This window comes from Pan troglodytes, chromosome 21 (genome assembly GCF_028858775.2).
Source record: "Pan troglodytes isolate AG18354 chromosome 21, NHGRI_mPanTro3-v2.0_pri, whole genome shotgun sequence".
In the NCBI taxonomy this organism is placed as follows: domain Eukaryota; kingdom Metazoa; phylum Chordata; class Mammalia; order Primates; family Hominidae; genus Pan; species Pan troglodytes.
Genome location: NC_072419.2, coordinates 20,458,952 through 20,483,790, shown reverse-complemented (window position 1 = coordinate 20,483,790; position 24,839 = coordinate 20,458,952). Strand labels below are relative to the sequence as shown.

Below are 24,839 nucleotides of genomic sequence, written 5' to 3'. Positions count from 1 at the left end.
CTCTGGATTCCTTAGATCCAGTTTTCTTTCCTAGGGCTTTGACCTGAAGCTTGGAATTGAGTTTGGGAAAAAAATGTGTCTTGGTAGGGGTACATGGACTCCTTATCAGAAGCCAAATGCTGAGGTGAAGGTGTGGAATTGAATCCTCCTCCAACAAGGGAGAGAAAAGCATGTCTTGTGACATGCCCAAATAACTGGTGGCTGTAGTTATGCTTGCTAAGATTTGGGTGCGTGGTGCTTGGCTTTGGTTAGCTCCCTTGGTCTTCCTTTCCCAGAAAGGAAACCTCTGCGTGATAAGCATCCTGTTTATTTCCATCACCTGGCAGGATTTGCAGGATAATTGCTCAGAACTAGAATATTGATCCAGATTTTTACATTACCCATCCCTTTTGTTCTTTCTGAGCTGCAGCTGGAGATTGCTTGGTTGGTTGATTGATTGGTTGGTTCACAGGAACAAGCAGGGGTAGTCTAAAAATATAAACAAAAACTTAAAAACAACTAATGAGTTTAGAATTTAATGACAAATGTATGATGAGTTTTGAAATATAATTTCTCTCTCCAGTCCTCATTTTTGTTAAAAAACAATCATGATAGGACTGAGTTGTTTGCAAAACAGATTATTTGCATAAAGTACAGCAAGAATCACTATTTCTACATAGGCTAGATTTTAGTCTTTTTTTTTTTTTTTTTGAGACGGAGTCTTGCTCTGTTACCCAGGCTGGAGTGCAGTAGCGCGAGCTCAGCTCACTGCAAGCTCCGCCTCCTGGGTTCACGCCATTCTCCTGCCTCAGCCTCCCTAGTAGCTGGGACTACAGGCGCCCGCCACCACACCTGGCTAATTTTTTGTATTTTTAGTAGAGACGGGGTTCACCGTGTTAGCCAGGATGGTCTCGATCTCCTGACCTCGTGATCCGCCCGCCTTGACCTCCCAAAGTGCTGGGATTACAGGCATGAGCCACCGCACCCAGCCTATTTTAGTCTTATCCTTGGCCTGATTATTTGCATAAAGTGCAGCAAGAATAACTATTTCTATATAGGCCTTTTAGACTGGATTTGATGGAACTCTGTTCCACAAGGAATCTCGGATAAGACCTTTTAACTCTAAGCCCAACCATCCTGAGCCCAACCACCCTCAAATACCTGTGAGTTGTGTGATCCTATCCTCTTAAGGTCCCAAGATAAACTTGGGACTCCTGGGCCTGTTAGAAAGTGACATTCTTTACTGACCACAGGTCAGGAACCCTGTACAGGGACTGCATAAATGAGGGTATGAGATCAGTTTTTTTCTCCAGGGGGCTTTTATCAGCTCTGCAATCGAGCTTGGCTCCTTAAAGGGAATCATATCCTTTCAGTCAAAGCCTTGGTGAAACAACCATTTTCTGCAATTGCATCCTGCTGCAAAAGAAAAATGGATTCTCATTGCTCTGATGCAAATAACTATATTGCCATAAGTTAAAAATACTCACAGATAATTTCCGAATTCTAGAGGAACCTGGCAGAGAGACCAAACATGCTCCAAATTTTGTTCACAGGAGTATACCTTACTCAATTATTAAGGGCCATAAATAGTGCAAAATAAGTTTCCTTGACTCTGAAAAACAAAAGGATTGGCAACATTCCAAGCAAAAGTCAAAAAGATTGCTTCAGCTTTCTGAGTTTAGCCCATTTAGTTCTTGATTCACATCATATTCATGAACATTCAGCTCTTCGTGAGTCCTGTACATTTTTCTTTATTCCAGTGTTAAAATATCCAAAGTTATTAGAAGCCTGTATTTGAGAGTTCCTGCCAAAATTATATAGCTTATTATAAATCATATTTTGAAAAGGATTAAGACAAGACAATTGTCTGTGAATAACAAAATGTCTAGGGTAGTTACAGTTAGAAACACAATTGACAAAGAAGTTTGGTTATCTCCATGGTTTACAATAACTTAGCATAACAACCTTAATTATCATTGATAGCATATACTCAGACATTAAAATTTTAGCAATCCCATACAATTTTGGAACATGTATTAGCATTATTCATGAACATATAATCTAAAGAAGATTGAACATCAGTTTGGCAATCCCATGTCACTAAACAAGTCAAATCATCCTGTTTACCTCTCTTTTCTGGGCACTCCAGGGGCCCTCTGAAGTATCCAAAAGCTAGGTGTCAGGAAAGACAATTTTGAAACTGAAGTTTGATTTTGGGAAGCCTGTTAAATATGTTAGCAGTTTAAAACACTTGATGTTATGAAATAGAATTCCAGGTTGACGTAAGTTATTTATTTTGCCAAAATGATGAGTCAGAAATTTTAAAGAAGCAAAAAACTTTTATAACCCTTTACAAATTTTGCCAAAGAGCATATCAGTGCCCCAAGAGTGTCCTGTTGTGCTTTCATTCCAATGCTCAGCCCAGAGAAAAACCACACAATTCCCCCCTTGAACCTAGTCAATATGTTCACACCTAGAACTTCTTCCGCAAGATGAATTTCCACAATCCTTCCACCATTTGTTTGAACCTTCAGCTTTATCCTATCTAATTTGAAACAATTCTTTAACCCTAGGCAGGAATTTACATTTTCATGCCTTTTTATAACCTTTTATTCAAGACACATTTTAGGGTGGGTACAGGTGTGAGCCACACCTGTAATCCCAGCACTTTTGGAGGTAGAGGTGGGCAGATCACTTGAGGTCAGGAGTTCGAGACCAGGCTGGCCAATGTGGCAAAACCCCATCTCTACCAAAAATACAAAAATTAGCCAGGTGTGATGGCATGCACCTGTAATCCCAGCTACTTGTGAGGCTGAGGCATGAGAATCACTTGAACCTGGGAGGCAGAGGTTGCAGTGAGCTGAGATTGTGCCACTGCACTCCAGCCTGGGTGACACAGTGAAACTATGTCTTAAAAAAAAAAAAAAAAAAAACCAGGCCGGGCGCAGTGGCTCACACCTGTAATCCCAGCATTTGAGAGGCCAAGGCAGACGGATCACGAGGTCAGGAGATCGAGACGATCCTGGCTAACATGGTGAAACCCCGTCTCTATTAAAAATACAAAAAATTAGCCGGGCATGGTGGGTGCCTGTAGTCCCAGCTACTCGGGAGGCTGAGGCAGGAGAATGGCATGAACCAGAGGCAGAGCTTGCAGTGAGCCAAGATCGTATCACTGCACTCCAGGATGGGTGACAGAGTGAGATTCCGTCTCAAAAAAAAAAAAAAATTTATTTTTCTTACACACCTCACATGTAAATCTATTTCCAGTAGTTTCAATTACATGTCATAATGGTAACTTTTAGCAATTTTTAACTTTAACATAAAACCTGGTAAGTTGTTTTAATTGTGTGCTAGGTGCAACCAAGGTTTGATTCCTTCTAGCATTAATTAAGGGCATGGTTAGTTCCATATGTCCTCAGGCCTTACCAGTTGTGAAGCAGACAAGTCAAATAGTTCTCAAAACCCAAAAGGCAGTTTATAACCGTAAAACATTTAACAAGCCTTGCCTGTGACCTGCATCATTTAGTCCAGAATATTTATATTTTGATGACATTTGCTTTTTACCAATAATCTTTAAGGCTGTTTTTATTTCTCAAAGATTAAAGTCACATGAACTGAAAGTTACCACAGCTTTTATCTTCTCTTTAAAAAATATTTGATCCAAGTGCTTGTCTTCCTTTAGGCCAAATTAACTAGAGGTCTTTTTACAGACATCACATACACAACACATACAGAGCTACAAAGACAGGCAGAAGAAAACTCAGCCACCAGGTGGAGCCCTGTAAGAGACAGGGCTAGGAAAACATGCAGATGTCAAACCAGAAAGGACTCATTCCCTAAGGCAGGATTGCTAAACAAAGCTTTGCCGTGGGGTTACAGGCCATACCCCCAGGATATAAAACAAGATGGAGGCCTGCTGCAAAGTTTGCTGTGGAAAGACATGCAAAGTACACCAGATGGGCTACAGCTTAAAACTAGCCTCACAAATCCTCTGTCACAATTAAAACTCTACAGAAAATATAAACAGTGATAGTTGGGAAAACAGTAAAATGTTTTCCAAAAGGAAAAAAAAAAGTAATTAAAAGTTAACTGCTGATAGGGTAGAGAAGAAAAAGGATGCCAGTGGGGAAGAGCTTCTTATTTTTATGCAAATAGTTCCTCCACCAGAGAGAAGCATTGCAGTGGGACAAAGTTGGACTTCCTGGTTGGGGAGTGGAGACTACATGGGTGCATGGAAGGGAAGGCCAGCCAGCTGCATGGGGCCCCTTGGCCACTGGACACCACGCACACATGCAGCAGATACGTCCATGCACCTCAGCTAGTAGAAAAGGGCGAGCAGGGAGCAGCCCCATCTAACCATCCTCCCAGTGTGCCTGTGGCCATTGGGATGGGTGTGGCCTATATCCAGTATTGTAAAAGAAAAGATAGGTGCTATTACTGTCCTGGAAATAAGAAGAGGAATGCCATAGGACCAGAAGGCTCAGAAGCAACAGCAAGAGGTTTTGAGTCACCATTTCACTCACCCTTCCTTGAACCCCATGTTGGGCACCAAAGCTGTTATAGGACTTTCTGCTTAATTCAACTAAAAATGGGCTCCTTGTAATGACCATGAAAAATTAGGCTCACAGACACTTTGAAAGGTGAGAAGGGTAGGGTTTATTGGGTGAAAAGAGAAAAAAAAAGGGGGAAACAGGGACTCTCAGCAAAGTGAGAGAGTGTGCTTCCTGCCAGTGGGCTCACAGATTGAATCCCAGGTTACTAATCCCCGAACAGGAGAGGCCAGGCTCCTCCCCGCTGCAAACCAGCATGAACTTCCCGAGGCTCCACCCCATTCTCCCAGTGTGCAGGTTGGTTGGAGTTTCTCTGGGGACCCCTTTATGAGTTTGTCTCATGACAGCCATCACCACCATGAGCATCAGTGAAAGCTCTGAAAACAAGGAAAAAGTCACCTGGCTCTCAGCACTCAGCAGTTTCACCAGAGTGTTCAGTTCCATCTCTTCTTCAGTTTAACAGACACAATCTTTTTGTTTTGAGATTAACATCTTTGTCCAATAGATCATTAATTTGACTAATAAATAGGATATTTCAGTTCTGGTAAGTTTTAATTCTTTGATACTATCTGAGCAGCCTGAGGGGCTGTTTCCTGAGAAAGGAACCTGGTAGTAAAGATAGCCTCAAGATTTCACTTACATTGTCATATTGGGCATTTAGTATAAAATTTAGAAACCTTATGTTATTATATTCAGAATTTATATTCAATATCATATCCTTACAGTTATATAACAAACTTTATAAAAACCCTTCATATATACCATTTATTCCTCCTAACATCTTTGTGAAGGATGTTAATTGGTTATTTAAATGGTTAATTATTATCCTCCATTTTGCATATTAGAATAAAAAAGCCCATTCTGATTTAAGAGATCTTAGTATTACAAATTATCAATATATTCATTCATGCAACACAATGCTTGCAATGTACCCTACACAGTTACTGGAATTTGGAATTTCCAAAAGGTTCTAAATGTGGTTTTTTTGCTTTGTGAAACCTCTGTTTGATATTACTTAAACTTGATTGTGAGCTTCTGACAGGCAAGACAGTATGTTGTCATCTTTTTTAGTGTGATGCTTTGCATGTGGTAGATATAGTAAAGGTTTACAGGTGTAATTAAATACACCTACTACCATATATTCAAGACTTGGCTATAAAATGTATGGATTCTCCATCCCTGAGATGTTTATTTTCTTTCTTTTTTTCTTTTTTTCTTTTTTTTTTTTTTGAGACAGAGTCTAACTCTAGTCACCCAGGCTGGAGTGCAGTGGCATGATCTCGGCTCACTGCAACCTCCACCTCCCGGATTCAAGAGATTCTCCTGCCTCAGCCTCCCCAGGCTGGGACTGTAGGCGCGTGACACCATGCCCAGCTAATTTTTTGTATTTTTAGTAGAGACAGGGTTTCACTGTGTTTCGATCTCCTGACCTCGTGATCCATCTGCCTCGGCCTCCCAAAGTGCTGGGATTACAGGAGTGAGCAAATACACTGTATTTTCTTTCTAATCAGTATTTTCTTTCTTTCTTTCTTTCTTTCTTTTTTTTTTTTTTTTTTTTTTTTTTTTTTTTTTTGAGACGGAGTCTCGCTCTGTCGCCCAGGCTGGAGTGCAGTGGCGCTATCTCGGCTCACTGCAAGCTCCGCCTCCCAGATTCACGCCATTCTCCTGCCTCAGCCTCCCGAGTAGCTGGGACTATAGGCGCCCGCCACCACACCCGGCTAATTTTTTTGTATTTTTAGTAGAGATGGGGTTTCACCGTGTTAGCCAGGATGGTCTCGATCTCCTGACCTTGTGATCCGCACGCCTCGGCCTCCCAAAGTGCTGAGATTACAGGTGTGAGCCACCGCGCCCGGCCTCTAATCAGTATTTTCTTTCTAATCACCTAACTTCAGGGTCGTACTTCTCCAAATGTTTCCTTTCCCTTCATCTTAACTGAAACCTAGTTGTCTCCTGACGACTTCTTCCCCTGTAACCCTTTCAAGCATTTTCTAACACAGTCCACTTATATTGGTTCAGGATAGGGTGGTAGGTATCCTTCTCCCTCCCTATTGCCACATTCTCATTGGGAAAGTAGTAAGAGATGAAGATAGAAATGTAGCTCGTGGTCTTTCTCTCCCAGGAGCAGAGAGCTCCTGTCTACATTGGAGATTTCAGTATTCATGAATCGTAGCAGCTCAGTTTCATTACTTACATCTTCTTGCTTCCAATAGTCCCATCCTCCTTAACACTCCCATGGTCATAATCTAAACTGTGCCTGTTCCAGATGAAAATTTCAGGTATCCAAGTCTCTGATGGCCACTGATATCTTTCCAGGTTGTTCCATAAATGCTTCAATCCCACCAGGACCTCAAATCGATTTGCCCTTTTTACTGCTCATTGTTCCCCTCACATGCTCATTTCCCTTATTACTTGGCTGAAAGTTGATACCTCATCACCCCAGGACCACAGGATCTTTTCCAAAGCCTGTGGGAACAAAGCTGTTTCAGAAATTAGGCTTTAAAAAATTGTGGTCAAATATACATAACATAAAATTTAGCATTTTAACAATTTTTAAATGTACAGCTCAGTAGTGCTAATTACATTCACACTGTTGTGCTACTAATCTCCAGGACTCTCCATCTTGTAAAACCGAAACTCTATATCCGTTAAAAAAAACAAAACCCTCTCCATTCCCCTCTCACCCCAGCCCCTGGCAATCAACATTCTACTTTCTGTCTCCCTGAATTTGACTACTTTAGGTACCTCATCTAAGTGTTCATACAGTATTTTTCTTTTAATAGTTGACTTATTTCACTTGGCATAATCTCCTCAAAATCTATACATGTATCAGAATTTCCTTCCTTTTTAAAGCTGAAATATGTAATCATAGTTCATTCATTCATTCATTAATGAATGCTGATTGCTTACACATTTTGGCTATTGCAAATAATGCTGCTATTAACATGGGCATATGAATACCTCTTCAGTACCCTGTTTCAATTCTTTTGGGCACATACTCAAAAGTGGAAATACTGGATTATAAAGTAATTCCATTTTTAATTTGTTGTCTGATCATCATTTGTTTTCCACAGTGGCTGCACCATTTTACATGCCCACCAATAGTCCACAAGTGTTCTAATGTCTCCAGCACTTGTTTTTTTTTTTTTGTTTGGTTTTTTGTTGTTGTTGTCGTTTGTTTTTTGTTTTTTGTTTTGAGACAGAGTCTCGCTCTGTTGCCCAGGCTGGAGTGCAGTGGTACGATCTTGGCTCACTGCAAGCTCCGCCTCCTGGGTTCATGCCATTCTCCTGACTCAGCCTCCCGGTAGCTGGGACTACAGTCACCTGCCACCACGCCCGGCTAATTTTTTGTATTTTTAGTACAGATGGGGTTTCACAGTGTTAGCCAGGATGGTCTCGATCTCCTGACCTCGTGATCCGCCTGCCTCCGCCTCCCAAAGTGCTGGGATTACAGGGGTGAGCCACCGTGCCCGGCCTGTTGTTTTGTTTTTATAGTAGCCATTCGAATAGGGTGTAAGGTGGTAGCTCATTGAGGTTTTCATTTTTGTTTTCCTAATAATTGGTGATGCAGAGCATATTTCCATGGGCTTAATGTCCATTTGCATATCTTCTTTGGAAAAATGTCTATTCAATTCATTTGCTCATTTTTTAATTGAGTTTATTATTTGGCGAGTTGTAGAAGTTTTAAAATATATTCTGGATATTAACTTCTTATCTAATTTGCAAATATTTTCTCCCAGTCTGTGGGTTGTCTTTTCACTCTGTGGATAGTATTGTTTCATACACAGGAGTTTTAAATTTTGATGTATCTAATTTATCAATTTTTATTTTTGTTGCCTGGGCTTTTGGTGTTATACTAAAACTGACCCAATAGTTCCATAGATAGTTTTTTGGATAAACATAGAAATTGACCCTTCTGGTCTTAAAGCTTGAAACTTATATTTGTTTTATCTGAGTTCTGTTCATTTCTTCTCTGCTATATAAACCCTCGGTTTCAGTTGGTCAGGGAGATGGATTTGAGATTGATCCTCATTAAAGCCTTCTTCCTTGGCAATACTAGTTGTCTCAATCACTGGTTTTCTGTGCATTGGCTTTCTGTGTGGCATGCAGGAGGGCCTAGACCAAACCCCTGATGTTTCAGTAACAATAGCCAAGAAATCATTACCAAATCCAATGTCATGAAAATTTTCTCCTATGTTTTCTTCTAAGTATTTTATAGTTTTGTGTCTTGTATTTAGGTCTTTGATACATTTTGAGTTAACTTTTGTATATGAAATAAGTTAAGGTCCAATTTCATCCTTTTGCACGTGGCTATCCAGTTTTCCCAGCACGTTTTGTTAAAAAGACTGTCTTTCTCCACTGAATGGTCTTGGCACTCTTTAATATCATTTGATCATATATGAGAAGCTTTATTTCCGGGCTTTCTATTCTATTCCATTGGTCTATATGTCTATCTTTGTGCCACACTCTTTTGACTATTGTAATTTTGTAATAGGTGTTGATATTGAGAAATTTAAGACCTCCAACTTTATTCTTCTTTTTCAAGATTGTTTTGGATATTCAGAGTCCCTTGAGATTTCATTTGAATTTTAGAAAAAATATCTCTATTTCTGAAAAAAAAAAGCCATTGGGATTTTTATAGGGATTGCATTAAATCTGTAGATCGCATTGGATAGTATTGACATCTTAGCAATATTAAGACTTCCAATCTATGAACACAAGGTGTCTTTCTGTCACAGGATCCTTGGAGTGTCACTTTTCCAGCTGGAAGCCTCTGTGGCTGGTGGCACCTTTGCCCAAGTTTTGCTCAGACCTGCTGTGCTCATTCTGGCCACTTGGCCTGGCAGGCTGCACTTGGCTCATGCTACCAGCCTGGACCCCACAACTGCCAAGGGCAAGCCAAGCATGGAGTGGCGAGGGGTGCATGACCGAGCACGGGGTCCAGTCACTGTGCACAGCCAGGCACACCAGCTGCTGTGGCAGAGTGGGCGGCTACAGGCACTGGCATAGGCAACAGCTTCATGCAAACCTGTGGCTGGATCAGATGCACTGCAAAGTGGCTTTTGCTGTGGGCACCTGCATCTGGATGAAGGGAATACAGTGGTGCCCAGAAGCTTGGAAATGCCAGAAACCACAGTGCTCCAAAGAGGGTGTCACAGCCCTGGCTCAGGGAGTCCCTAGGTCTAGGCTCCTAAAAGGGCTGCAGCTCTTCTCTTCTTCTCATTGCCTGCAGTGTGGGGGGCATGTTTTAGCCCTTTTTGTGTTACAGCTCTTTCAGTCCCACCATTCAGCGAGTCCCAAGTTCTTGTCCTGCATCCAGGAAGAATGAGATACGCAGACAATTGGAGGGTGAGCAAGGTGAAGAGGTGCTTCATTGAGCAACAGTACAGCTTTCAGGAGACCCAAAGTGGGTAGCTCCTTTCCGCAGACAGGTGGTCCTGATGAACACAGCTCTTACTGGAGATGAGATCCAGAGTGGGTAGCTCCCATCTGCAGGCAGGTCATCCCATCATCTCTGTAGCCCTCGGTGGAGTGGAGATACGGAGTGGGTAGCTCCTACCTGCAGGCAGGTCTTCTTGATGTCTGCCGGAGTCTAGCTGAGTCCGGGGGTTTTTATGGGCTCAGAAGAGAGGAAGTGCATGCTGATTGGTCCATGGGTGGCCATGGGTCAGCCTAAAAAAAGCACCGTAAGTTCTCACTCCCAGCTGCAGACTCCACTCGGAATGGATCCTGGCCCCCAGGTTTCAGGTCCTTCCTGGCTTGAAGGTGGGGTTTCAATGGGGACCTGCCCCTTTCCACCCAGGAGCCTGTCTGCCTCCTGCTGCCATCTACATGTCATCCATGGTCCCCAGGCTGTTCATGTGGAGTGGCACCTGCAGGCCTGCATTGAGCCATCCTCAGTACCCCCTCAGCCTCCCTCCCATGCTCGTCAGTGCCCAAAGTCCAGAGGGGGCTGAGGCAGCAGGGGGCTGGCATGTCAGCACCACCCTAAGTGCACACACACCAGCTGGATTGCAACAGTGCCCAGGTTCCACCTCAATTTTGCTCCAAAATCTCAGCAGGTACCAGGTGCTGGGAGAGGCCAGGCAGTGGGAGCAGGCACTTCCAAGCCTGGGGGATGGGAGGGTTTCTTGCCCCGAGAGCACAGGGATGCCTGGGTCTGCAGCCGCAACTGGGCGGCTACAGCTGTGCCCAGGAAGGTGGGGCTCCCACCTGGCCAACTCGGAATGGGTCATGGCTCCCTCCTGTTCCCAGCTTCCACTGGCTCTGCGGAGCACACAGCCCTGAGCATGCTTCCCTTGCTGCAGCTGGCATTTCTGCAGTGGCTGCTCCAGGTGGGCCACCACCAGCATCATTTCCATTTGTTAGTGTCTTCTTTAATTTCTTTCAGCAAGTTTTATAGTTTTTTTAATACAAGTCTTTTGTCTTCTTGACTAAGTTTCTTTATAAGTACTTTATTCCTTTTTATGCTATTTTAAATGGAATTGTTTTCTCAATTTCCTTATTGGCTTCTTCATTTGTAGTATATAGAAACACAACTATTTTGTATTGATTTTGTATTCTGCAACTTTTGTTTAAACTTTGTTTATGTGTAGCAATTTTTTTGTGTAGAATCTCTAGGGATTTCTACATATGAGATTATATCTTCTGTGAACAGATAATTTTACTTCTTCTTTTCCAATTTGGATAACTTTTTCCTTATAACTTTTCCCTAGATAAATTTATTTCCTAATTGCTATGGCTAGGACTTTCAGTACCATGTTGAATGAAAGCAGTAACAGTGGGTATCCTTGCTTTGTTCCTATCTCAAAGGAAAAGCTTTTGGTCTTTAACTGTTGAGTATGATATTAACTTTAACCATTGAGTATGATATTAACCATGGAGTATGTAACCCTTCATATATGGTCTTTATTTATTATGTTGAGGTAATTTCCTTCTATTCTTTGTTGAATGCTTTTTATCACAAAAGCATGTCAAATTTTGTCAAATTCTTTTTCTACATCGAGATAATCATGTGCTTTTCTCCTCTTTCATTTTGTTAATGTGACATATTACATAATTTCCATGTGTTGAACCATCCCTGCATATCAGAAAAAAATCTCACTTGGTCATGGTAAATAATTTTTTAATATGCTGCTGAATTCAGTTTGCTAATATTTTGAAGATTTTTGCATCAGTATTTATCAGAGATATTGGTCTATAGTTTTCTTTCCTGGTAGTGTCCTTGTCTAGCTTTGGTACTGGGGTAATGCTGACCTCATAGAATAAGTTTGAAAGTGTTCCCTCCTCTGCAATTTTTTGGAAGAGTGTGAGGCAGAATTCAAAGTCTTAAAAAACTTTTAGAAATGTAAAAATATATATATGTATATGTTAAAATGTACATAGTGTGTAATAATGTAAAATAATGTCAAATGTAAAAGAGAGAGAGAAAGGGAGAGAGAAACATACACACACCCCTCACATATTATAGAATACCACAAGTAGAGATTCAGGAAATACATTGTTTTCCTTAATAGTTATGCAGAAAAACATAAGACTATCACAGTAAATGGAATAAAGAACAGAATTAACCTAACATAAGGTCAGTCAAGTTTTCACACCAACTGATTTTGAGCACCAAACTAATGAAAAAGCTTTCAGTGTTCAGATCTTTTTTGGATTTGGGAATTGCAGCTAACATTGCAGGGTGCTGTGAAATCACTTCCTCATATAGATCTTCCATTTAGTTATTCCCCTTGCACTCCATTTCATTTATTGGTAAAACCTTAACCCTGATGAAATGTAGTTCTCCATCTACTCAATTCCTCCTTCTGGGTGGCTGAACATGGCTGGGAATAAAGAGAAGCAGGCAACCAGTCTCATTTTAATTTCATGACCACAGACTAAGGAGGCCTTCAGTGTTTCCCAGCAAACCTGAACATCTCCCTAGTCAAATTTATTATTCCACATCTCTAAGATCACTGTTTCATATCTTCTTCCTTCTTCCCAAAATTCCAACACATCTCAGCTGATGACCTTCCTGGGTTTTGTTTGTTCTCCAATTTCAGAAATCACCATCATAATGCATTTAGCAAAACGCTTTGTATTTTTCACACTGAAAAAAGGAAACAGTTTGAAGAGCAATTCTATATCCACCCATCAACAACTCTATCAACCTACCAGCAGCTATAACCTGCACTGCCTCAACCCCAGACACAAACTACTTCAGGCACATGTCTACTGGGATGTGTAAAATGGATCTGAGACTTGACATGTTGACTACTGAACTCTTGATTTTTCTGAACTCCAAACCTGTTCCTTTCCTGACATCTCCTAGGCCAGTAAATGGCTGCTTCATCCACCAGATGCTTAGAACAAAAATCTTAAGCTCACCCTCTGCTTCTTTCTCTCATACACAATATCCCAGTTATCTTGGTCTTTCAAATATCCAGAATCCAATCCCTTTTAACTACTCCACCAGCTCACCCATCTGGACTCTGTGGTAGCCAACTCTCTGATCTCCTGCATTTTTGCTCTATTGCAGCCTATTCACCTCACGGTATGTATTCCATTACACTTAAGACAAAATCTAAACTCTTCATCAAGTCCCATGGGGCTTTACATGATTGGCATTTGCTCTTTCTCTGAGCTCTGACCATACTCCCCATTTCCTACCCTATTCCAGTCACGTTGGCCTCCATGCTATCTCTGGAGTACCCAAGTCTGTCTACCTCAGGGCCTTTGTACTGATAGTAACAGAAGACAGACAAATTCCTAGGCAGACAGGGACAGGTCCCCGGTGAGACCTGACCTTCAAGCCAAAGAGAGTTTAAAGCCTGAAAACCGAGCTGCCAATTCTGGATGGAGTCCACTCCTGGAATGAGAAGTTCTACCCGCATCTTACTCTCTCTCTCTCTTAATTGGTTCCTTCAGGATGATGCCTTTTAACCAATTGAGTGGTGCTTTTTCCAAGCCCACCCACGGACCAATCAGCATGCACACCCCCATTCTAAGTCCATAAAAATTGATGAATTTTTAAAATCACCAATCTAAAATAGCACATCCCTCATTTTCTAACTCCTCTCCCAGACTACTGGGTCTTCATCTGCTTTCTTGTTGCATGTAATCATGTGTCTACAAACTTGCTCATTACTTAACTCCCCTTTTGACTCCCCCAAAGGAAACTGAACTCTTTACTTTTTTGTATAGTTCTCAGAGATACAAATATCTCTTGATTAGTCACTACAATTTAATAAGTGCTTGCTAAATATTTGTGAATGAATGAATGTCATTTAGCAATCCTTGTATCAAGGAATGAACAGAAACTATCAATAGCTCTAGTAAAATTAAGAGAAAAGAAGTGCTGAAAGTAATGAAAAAAAAAAAAAAAACCCAGAGCTCTTTTGATAATCCATGTATTCCCTGTACCATGAAAAGTTGACATGGCTATATGTTTAACTATAATTTTCTGCTCCTTGCATGTAAATACAGAATATAAATACAGACTCCAGTAAGTATCAGTTGTTAATGTTCTCTGAATTTCAGAAAGCATTAGCAGTTAATATAAATCTTATGTTAGCACTGTATTATTAATATCACTCATGCCACTTTTTTCCTTTTTATTTGCTACTTTACCATTTCCCTGTATTTCACAATTTACCCTTAGGAAGCTGTCTACTATTCTTATTTGGTGATATTAGAAGGTGGATATGCAAATACACAATAAAATAATAAGCAATGGCTTTGCCAAGAGGAAGAAATATTTTTACTGATAATTTGCTGAAGTAACTGAATGAGTTACTTCTTCTCTACAAGGGATAATTATTCTTTTCACTTAGGGGTGGTTATTACATCTAACATATTTGCTTTGTTTTAAAAAATCTTAGATGTGTTAGGAAAATGTATCCTGAGATTGTTTTATATTCTTAATTGAAAAGCCTAGGAAAAAAATAAAAGACATCAAGTCCATTAACAAAAACAGCTTTGCTTCAATGTAAACATCTCATAAACTCTTATTTTAAGGGAGGAAAAACTACTAAAACAGTTAATTTTAAAGTTTAAAATTGCCAGCCCCCATTTTTTTCAAACATACATGCATTTATTTAAGACCTAGAAAGCTAATAATCTGACATATTTTCAATTTCTGATGAGAAACCATAATTAAAACATCTGCTTCTATGTGAGTCTTTGCTATATGTACACATATCTTCACTGTATTATGACTGATGTTAAATTTTTGTATTATTTAATGTTGGACTTCAATTTCACTCTCATGTACTAATAACCTTCTTCCACTATTACCTAGGGCAGGGGTTCTTAAACTTAAGGATGCATCATATTCACCTGGAGGACTTGTTAAATCACAGATTGCTGGACTTCACTCCCAGAGTTTCTGGTTCTGTAGACCTCAGGTGGAGCAGATAATTTGCACGTCTAACAGATTTCAGGGACCATACTTTAAGAACCAATGACCTAGAAAAACCTAGTTTTCTTATAGAAAAACTCATTTTCTTTGTTTTTCACTTGCTCTTGACTTTCTTCACTAGTGTCTGGGGCACTAGTGTTCATACTCTTTAGAAATATAGTGGTTTAAACATAGTATATGGAATCTGCATCTATACATAGTGGGAAAAGTAGAAATTCATTTCTCCCTTTTGTGAAACCAATGGCAGCAGCCTGTGTTCTCTGCCACATTATATCTCGATAGCATCTCATTCATTTACCTAAACAAAGACCACTGGTGAGAAGGTGACCAGCTAGTCTTGGTTTGCTACTGTTATTGTCCTCACTGATGCCTTCTATAAGCTCTTACTTTTCATTTCCTCTTTTTCCCAAGAGCTTTATCAGCAGAATTTAATGTATTACACAGTGCCAAGGAACAGTGACTATTTTGGGGGATATGAACCAGGAAAGAAAAAAGGGACATAGATTGTTAAGGAAAACAAGAAATGTCTTTGATTGTTGAGCCCTAGGAAAAGTAAGTGACTGGCAGGCAAAGAATTCTCACCTTCCAGTTCTTTTACTTCCCACCTATCTATCATTTGTGAGGGATGATGCTCACTTCCCATTCCATATCAAACATGACTTACTCTTTACTCTTAGACAAATACATTTAATGTTTCATATATAGGCACCCAATTTGAAGGTATTACCACATATACAGGTCTGCTTGTTAGGGGGTTGGGGGAAGACTTTGATTCCCTCCAAAAATCTCATCTGTCCCCAGTCTTCTTCATCCCTGTAAATGTAATCTCCTATCTGTAAATGGAATCTCCTATCACTCAGCTGGTCTCGCTCCAAAACAAGAAGTTATCTTTGACTTTGTCCTTTCTCTTACCCCTGTATTCAGTCCATCTCCATTTTTATTTGCACCACTTCTGTAACTGTGCCACTCATCACTTGAAAGACAAAAACTCAGGAAAAGAGCTTTGATGAAAGGAAAGTTAGCTTTATTCAAGAAGCCAGAAACCCGGGGAAGGCAGTGAATTAGCATTCAAAGACCACCGTTACAAATTGTCCCTCTAGATCAGGGATTTTTAAGAGTAATGAGGGGAAGTGATATCAAAACATTCTTGTGAAATGTGCACAGTCTCAGGCAGGCAGTTACTCATTGCTTTCTAGGTCAATGCCGGTGACCTTCTGCAGGGGCCATCAACCTGTTCTTATGAGGCCGGTCAGCTCATTCCCAGAGTTGTTGGTCTGTGTCTTTTATTTCTGTTGAAGGTCCTGTTTTCTCAAGGCTGTTTTAGTGAATAATCTCCACACTCAAGCAAAACAATAATTATATTCAAGCAAGCAAGCTAGCTTTTCTCTAACATGGAGTCAGTACTGTTAAACTTCTAAAACATACCCTAAGTCTGCCCATATAATTTATCTCCATTGCTTCTGCACTCAGCTGAGTCACATCATCCTTCGCCTAGTTGACTGCAATAGTTTCCAAACTGTTCTTCCTGCTCCCACTCTTTTTCTTTTTGAGATGGAGTCTCGCTCTGTCACCCAGGCTGGAGTGCAGTGGTGAGATCTTGGCTCAGTGCAACCTCCACCTCCCGGGTTCAAGCGATTCTCCTGCCTCAGCCTCCCAAGTAGCTGGGATTACAGGTGCCTGCCACCAGGGTTTTGCTATGTTGGCCAGGCTGGTCTTGAACTCCTAACCTCAGGTGATTCGCCCATTTTGGCCTCCCAAAGTGCTGGGATTACAGGCATGAGCCACCACGCCCAGCCCCTGCTCCCACTCATGATGCTGTATAATCTGTTCCTCACATGTCAGCCAGAATAGTCTTTTGTTCTAAAACATCAATCAGAGCTTGTCACCTAGGATCGCAATATCTTCCTCTTGTCCTTCAGTAAAATGCCACCTCCTTACCATGTCCCTGTATGATATCACCCGCTACTTCTCTCTGTGTCTTTCTCTTTGATAATTTTTTCCTTGGCTCACACTCCTTCAGCCACTTGGGAGTTATTTCCATTCCTGGAACATACAAGTTTGTTCCCACTTTAGGGCATTCGTACTTGCTGTCCTTTCTGCCCGGAATGCTCTGCCTTCATAACTTTGCAGAACTGCTTTTTTGTCATTAAATTATTGGCTCCAAAGTCACCTCTTCTGTAAGGCTTTTCTTGGACACCCAATCAAAATTATGCACCAACCCCTCTTCACCCCATATTTGACTTTTTACATTTTCTTGCTTTATTCTCTTCATAGCATGTATGGATATCTGATACTAACTTGTTCATTTATTTGTTTACTGGTTGCTGTATTTCTTACAGACAAATGGAAGCTCCATATGATCAGAAAATGCTTCTGTCTTATGTGTCACTATATCTTCAATTCCTAGTGAATGCCTAGCATAAATGTATTGAATGAGTTAATCAGTGCTTTTTGTATGACTTTTAAAGAATAGGGGTTTTGGCCAGGCGCGGTGGCTCACGCCTGTATTCCCAGCACTTTGGGAGGCCGAGGCAGGTGGATCACTTGAGGCCAGGAGTTTGGGACCAGCCTGGCCAACATGGCGAAACCCCATCTCTACTAAAAACACAAAAATTAGCTGGGCATGGTGGTGTGTGCCTGTAATCCCAGCTACTTGGGAGGCTGAGGCATGAGAATTGCTTGAACTTGGGAGGTGGAGGTTGCAGTGAGCTGAGACCATGCCATTGCTCTCCAGCCTGGGCAACAAGAACAAAACTCTGTCTCAAAAAAAAAAAAAAAAAAAAAAAAAGAATAAGGGTGTTTCATTCCATGACTATTTTAGACTTGTTGCCGCTCAAAAAACTATTTGTGGAGGCTATTAAAATAGTCCCATTAGCATCAGTCATGTTGCTGCTATTGAAATTCTATTATTTTTAGTAGAGATGGGGTTTCACCATGTTGGTCAGGCTCGTCTCGAACCCCTGACCTTGTGATCTGCCCACCTCGGCCTCCCAAAATGCTGGGATTACAGGCGTGAGCCACTGCGCCTGGTCCAGAAAACCTTTTTAATAGCTTCTAGTTTAAGTATGGGATTTGGAGGCTGAAATATTTAGCATCAAATACAGCCTAGGCAGCCACAGAGGCCTAGGATATGCTAAAATTGCTGTTCAGTGTCTTTGAAAGAAATTAGTTCAGAAAATGTATGACACATAAGTATTTTCTACTAGTAAAACATTTTTCAGATATTCTGCTTAAGAGATTAAAAAACACTATATTTTGGCCAGGCGTGGTGGCTCACGCCTGTAATCCCAGTGTTTTGGGAGGCCAAGGTGAGTGGATCACAAGGTCAGGGGTTCAAGACCAGCCCAGCCAACATGGTGAAACCCCATCTCTACTAAAGATACAAAAAATTAGCCGGGCATGGTAGCACACACCTGTAATCCCAGCTACTCAGGAGGCTGAGGCAGGAGAATCACTTGAACCCAGGAGGTGGAGGTTGCAGTGAGCTGAGATTGTGCCATTGCACTCCAGCCCAGGTGACAGGGCCAGACTCCATCTCAGAAAAAAAAAAAAAAAAAAAAAAAAAAACAAGCAAACAAACCAAAAAGAAAAAACCCACTATATTTCAATAAAACAAATGATGTTTACTGATTTCCAAGACTCAGAACACCTGCATTTACTGACAAACAGAGCAAATTAAATAGCCAGAGGTCCCAGATTCTAGTATGTTAGAATCTGAAACAGAAAAACAGAAAAATGTATTTAAACAGAAAACATATATAGTTAATATAGTAATAACAGTTAATATTTATTGACTGCTTGCAGTGTCCAAGGCTCTTCACATGTATTAACTCGTTTGATCCTCAAAACATCCCAATGAGATAGGCAATTTATTACCCCTATTTTATAGAGGGGTAAAGTAAGTCACAGAGAGGTTAATTAATTTGCTCACAGTTAGACACAGCTAATAAATGGTAAACAGAAAATACGATGTGAGGAATGTCAATTAAATTGTTATAATCTATAACATTTATTTTGGGGTTTGGCAATTGGAATGGATGATTGTGAATAAGATATGTTTATATGTTAACATGTACTCAAAGTTTCTTGTGTTTAAAAAGTTAAATTGTGTGTTGTTTTGAGAATAAAACTAATTTTCATCCAAACAAAACAATGTAAAAACTCTTAAGTCAAAGTCTAGCCTTAGCAGACTGACAGACTCTTAAACTAGAAGCTATTAAAAAGGTTTTCTGGACCAGGCGCAGTGGCTCACGCCTGTAATCCCAGCATTTTGGGAGGCCGAGGTGGGCAGATCACAAGGTCAGGGGTTCGAGACGAGCCTGACCAACATGGTGCAACCCCATCTCTACTAAAAATACAAAAATTAGCCAGGTGTGGTGGTGCGCACCTGTAATCCCAGCTACTCAGGAAGCTGAGGCAAGAGAATCGCTTGAACCCAGGAGGTGGAGGTTGCAGTGAGCTGAAATCGCACCACTGCTCTCCAGCCTGGGCAACAGAGCAAAACTCCCTCTCAAGAAAAGAAAAAAGAAAAAACGGTTTTCTGCCTCCCAGCACTGTTTTTGTTTGTGGGTTTGTTTGTTTTTGCCTTCAAGCATAGTACCATAGGACTGGGTCCTACTTTGGAAGTGTCTCTAGGAATAAAAAGCAGACATTAGCCACAAATAAATTACAATCAAATGTGTAGCAAGATAAATTCAAACTTTCTTTCCTCAAAGACTTCTGTCTTTTTAGTTTCTCCTGTGAAACACGTTCCTTCCTTTAAGGAAACAAGAGGTTTCCCCAAAATAAAGAAACTCACGTATTCATTAAACTTCCCTTGATTCAAGGCAGCCTATTTTACATGAGAAATATACCCAAAGGTTTACAAAGTGTCTATAAATAATTGAGTAGATAAAACATGTAATATGTGATGTACTAGGAGGTCAGCTTTAGAGAATGCAGAGCAGTGAGCTACTGTTGCAGAATTTTGCTCCTTAGTTCAGCTAAAACCCAGGTTCTTGTCACACGACCAGGAAAATTTAGGCACATGGACACATTGAAGGGTGAGTAGAGCAGGGTTTTATTGGGCCAAAAGGAAAAAATAAACTCAGCAAAGCGAGATGGAGTTCCTGCTAGCCAGCCCCCACCACCTCCTAGATTGTTTCCTGGGTCACCACACCAGCTGAAGAGAGCAGGCTCCTAGACTTTGTAAGGCACGAATTCCTCCTGGCTCCACCCACTTCCCCCAGTGCGCATGTCGGGCTCCAGTCGCTCATCTGCACAAAAGCATCTGATATAAACACTTGGGCGGGTTGGAGATTCTTCGAGGACCCCTTTTTCACCTGCCTAGGCATTTGGCTGTCTTATTACTGCTAACCAAGAAGAAAAGAAACTACAAGTTCAGAGGGAGGGCCATCACCGTGGGTCACAGTGATACTGACGAGTCTTGGGGAAAAAGATTCTTAGTTTGGCCTTGAAGCAGGAGTAACATTGGAGATAACAGGAAAGAAGAGACAATAAAAACTATTTAAGTAAAAACAAGGAAATAGGAAAGAATCTATTCTATCTGTGGAACAGCGAGTAGAAGAGTTTGGCTGTCACCAGCGTTTGTGTAGGTGTGGTAGTAGTAAGAAACAAGCTCACTGTGACATTTTTAGGTCAGACTGTGAGGAATCTTAGATTTTGTGCAAAGTGGTTTGATTTTATCCTGTTGTTCCTGAGAACTGAAGGTTTGAGTTGGGCAATAATATGTTCAAAGGGATGCTTGAGAAAAACTTATCCAGTGTGAATCTGTAACCACCCAATGGGTTCATCTTGCCTTCTGCCCTGATAGATGTATCAAGACAGGGGAATTGCAATAGAAAAAGGGCTTAATATACATAGAGCTAGCTAAACAGGAAACTGGAGTTTTATTATCACTCAAATCAACCTCCCTGAAAATTCCAAGGCTAGGGATTTTCAAGGATAGTTTGGTGCGCAGGAGGTTAGGGAATGGGTGCTGCTGATTGGTTGGGGATGTAATCATCTGGGTGTGGAAAACAGTCTTTATGCACTGAATCCAATTCTGGATGGGGACCACAGAGGAGTCACTGGTACAGGTGGGCCTCAAAAGACATCTCAAAAGGCCAATCTTATGTTCTAAAATAGTGACGTTATTTACAGGAGTCATTGGGGAAGTTGTAAATCTTGTGACCTCTAGAATTGTGGCTGGTTATCATTGAACTATGCCTACATCTTAGCAGAATTTGGGCCCCTGTCATCCTCCTAACCTGGTGGGCTTTCATTAGTTTTACAAAGGTGGTTTAGTTTTTGGGAAGGGCTATTATCATTTCTCCCAAAGTTAGCTTAGCTCACACCCAGGAATGACCAAAGGCAGTTTGGAGGTTAAAAGTAAGATGGAGTTGGTTAGGTCAGATCTCTTTCAATGTCATAATTTTCTCGCTGTCATAATTTTGGCAAAGGCTATTTCAGAGCTTCAAGATACAGGGAAGTGAAGAGGCAGAGGGCAAGTGAAGATGTCAGAGACTATCAAAACACAGCTTCTTTCTCCGATGAAGAGCTATAGCTAGTCTATAGATGGGCCCAGGAGAGTTTTACAAACATGCTTTTATTGCATTTGCTGTTTAAAAACTAAAATTCACATGATAAGCCCTTCAACAGAAAATCTTGTCAGCAATGTTTCCGGAATATCTCCAGAAACAAACCACAACCACTATCACCATTTCCCCCTCTACCATCTTCTTTCTTCACTGTCACCATCAATTCTCAAGTGTCTTATTTCAGTTGGCCTCTTTTCCCCACTCCATCTCTACGATATCATATTCTCCACACATGAGCCAGAATGATACTTCTGAAATTTAAGTCAGTTAATATCACTCCTCTGCTCAGAACCCTCCATAGGGCTCCCATTCACACAGAACACAACTCCCAATCCTGAACCTGGCCCCAGCGCTGCCTCTCTGCCTCATTATTTCCCCCTCTCCTCACCCCACTCACTCTGCTCCAGTTACCCTGTCTTCCTTGCACACCTGTGTGTTCCTGCTTCGGTGCCTTTGCGTTTGCCATTCCCTCTGTCAGAACTCCCTTCCTGAGGTTTATTTGCATGGCTAACTCCCTCCATTCCCACAGGGGTCTACTCAAATGTAATCATAGAACTTCTCCACCCTGTATCAAATAACACTAACTTTTATCACTTCCCTCCCCTTTCCCTTTTTAAAAACACCTCCTTTTATCAGTTGACTGTTATCTTCCCTGGCAGAAAATCAGCTGCAAGAGGGCAGAGACTTTGTTTGTTTGGTTGGTTGGTTTGGCTGTATCCCTGGCTCTGAGAGCAGGGACTGAGAGCAATGCTCCAAAAATGCTTGTTATTAAATTATTTAATCTCTGGATGCCTTGGAGAGTCAGAGAAAGCCTCTCTGTCTTCCAAGGCTCCCTAATACTTGGTCTCGCTGACTGTGTTCTGCTGTTGTTCAGGATGAGAGAGAAACCCAAAGTCAAGAAACACTGACCTCTGTAAAGAAGCCAGTAGAAACATCAATCACAGGCATTTGCCAAACTTGTACTGCCTCCTCAACTTAGATGCTAGTTATTGTTGAACTGAAAAGTTAAAGTTAAATGGCAATAACATATGATAATTCCACTATACTAGAGAGTGCAGGATGCTTATCAAAATCCATGTTCTCTTCTTCCAGATACCTAAATAGATTATGTTTCTTGGCCACCTTGCAATTAGGTGGGGCTAATAGAAGGTGGCTGAAAGCGGGAAATGCAAATCAAAACCACAATGTGATACCAGCTTACTCCTACAAGAATGGCCATAATCAAAAAATCAAAAAAAACAGATGTTGGCATGGATGTGGTGAAAAGGGAACACTTCTACACTGCTATGTGAATGTAAACTAAAACAACCAGTGTGGAAAACAGTGTGAAGATTCCTTAAAGAACTAAAAGTAGAACTACCATTTGATTCAGCAACCCCACTACTGGGTATCTACTCAGGAAAAGAAGTCATTATACAAAAAAGATACTTGCACACAGGCTTATAGCAGCAGAATTCACAATTGCAAAAATACAGAACCAGCCCAAATGCCCATCAATCTACGAGCAGATAAAGAAACTGTGACATATATATATATATATATATATATATATATATATGGAATACTACTCAGTCATAAAAAGGAATGAGTTAATGGCATTCAAAGCAACTTGGATGGGACCGGATAATATTATTTTAAGTGAAGTAATTCAGAAATTGAAAAGCAAACATTGGATGTTCTCACTCATAAGTGGGAGCTAAGCTATGAGGACGCAAAGCCATAAGAATGATACAATGGACTTTGGGGAATTGGGGGGAAAGGGTAGGAAGAGGATGAGGAATAAAAGGCTACAAATTGGGTTCCGTGTATACTGCTTGGGTGATGGGTGCACCAAAATCTTACAAATCACCATGAAAGAACTTACTCATGTAACAAAATCCTACCTGTTCTCCCAAAACCTGTGGAAATTAAAAAAAAAAAAACAAAAAAAAAACCTTAGGTTTACTGAGCTATTATGTACTTACTAAACATCTAATAAATTTCAGTTAAAATTTAAAATTTAAAAAAAGAAAGTAGCTGAAAGCACTATGTGCCCCTTCCAGGTCTGGCCTATTAAAGAAAGCAAAGCAAACCAAGAAAGCAAAGCAAACCAAATGACACAAAGCAAAACAAAACAGAAACCTTTTCTCCACATAGTCTTCCAGGCTCTTTCTCTTTCTGTCTGCTAGATACTGATGCTCCAGGAGACCTTGGAATCCACATGTTGAAGCTGGCACAGTATCTATTTAATATCTGCTTGGGTCCCTGAATGACAGCATGGAGCATATTATTTTATTTGGCCATAGAAAGAATTGAAGTGCTGATACATGCTACAACATGGATTAACCCTGAAAACAAATCTAAGTGAAAGAAGCCAGTCACACACAAAAATCACATACTATATGATTCTATTCATATGAATGTCCGCAATAGAGAAATCTATAGAGGTAAAACATAGATTAGTGGTTGCTTAGGGCTGGGGTAGGGAGGATGGGAATACAGGGAAGGTGATAGCTAAAGGATTTGTGGTTTTTTCTTAAGGTGATAAAAATGTTCTAAAATTGACTGTGGTAATGGTTGCACATGTCTGTGAATATTCTAAAAAACCATTGAATTGTACACTTTAAATGGGTTAATATATAATTTATAATATGTGAATTATATCTCATTAAAGCTGTTTTTATTTTTATTTTTTATTTTATTTTATTTTTTGAGAGTCACTCTGGAGTACACTGGCTGGAGTACAGTGGCGCAATCTCAGCTCCCTGTAACCTCCGCCTCGCAGGTTCAAGCAATTCTTCTGCCTCACCTCCCAAGTAGCTGGGATTACAGGCACACACCACCAGGCCTGGCGAATTTTTTTGTATTTTTAGTAGAGACGGGGTTTCACCATGTTGGCCAGGCTGGTCTCAAACTCCTGACCTCAGGCAATCCGGACGCCTCCGCCTCATAAAATGCTGGCAGATGTAAGCCACCCCGCCTAGCCTAAAGCTGTTTTTAAAAAGTCCTTTACATGGCTTCATGTTTCTGCTTGCTCTGGCCCCTGGGTCATTGCTCTGATGTCTTTGCTACCACCTCAAAGGATTTAAGCATGCCAGAAAAGAAAGTTTAAACTATACTGAAGAAAAGGAAAAAAAAGCAAACAAAAAGTCTTGACTCTTCTTAGAAGCAGTAATTCACAAAGAGGGCCGGGTGTGGTGGCTCATGCCTGTAATCCCGGCACTTTGGGAGGCCGAGGCGGGCAGATCACCTGAGGTCAGGAGTTTGAGAACAGCCTGGTCAACATGGTGAAACCTGTCTTTATTAAAAATACAAAAATTAGCTAGGCATGGTGGCATGCACCTGTAGTCC

General features: G+C 40.9%; 1 protein-coding gene across 25 annotated transcripts in view; it reads left to right on the top strand.

The window, feature by feature from the left end:
* Positions 1 to 24,839, top strand: part of SEL1L2 (SEL1L2 adaptor subunit of ERAD E3 ubiquitin ligase) — a 166,212-nt gene that overhangs the window by 58,513 nt on the left and 82,860 nt on the right. The window lies entirely within an intron of this gene.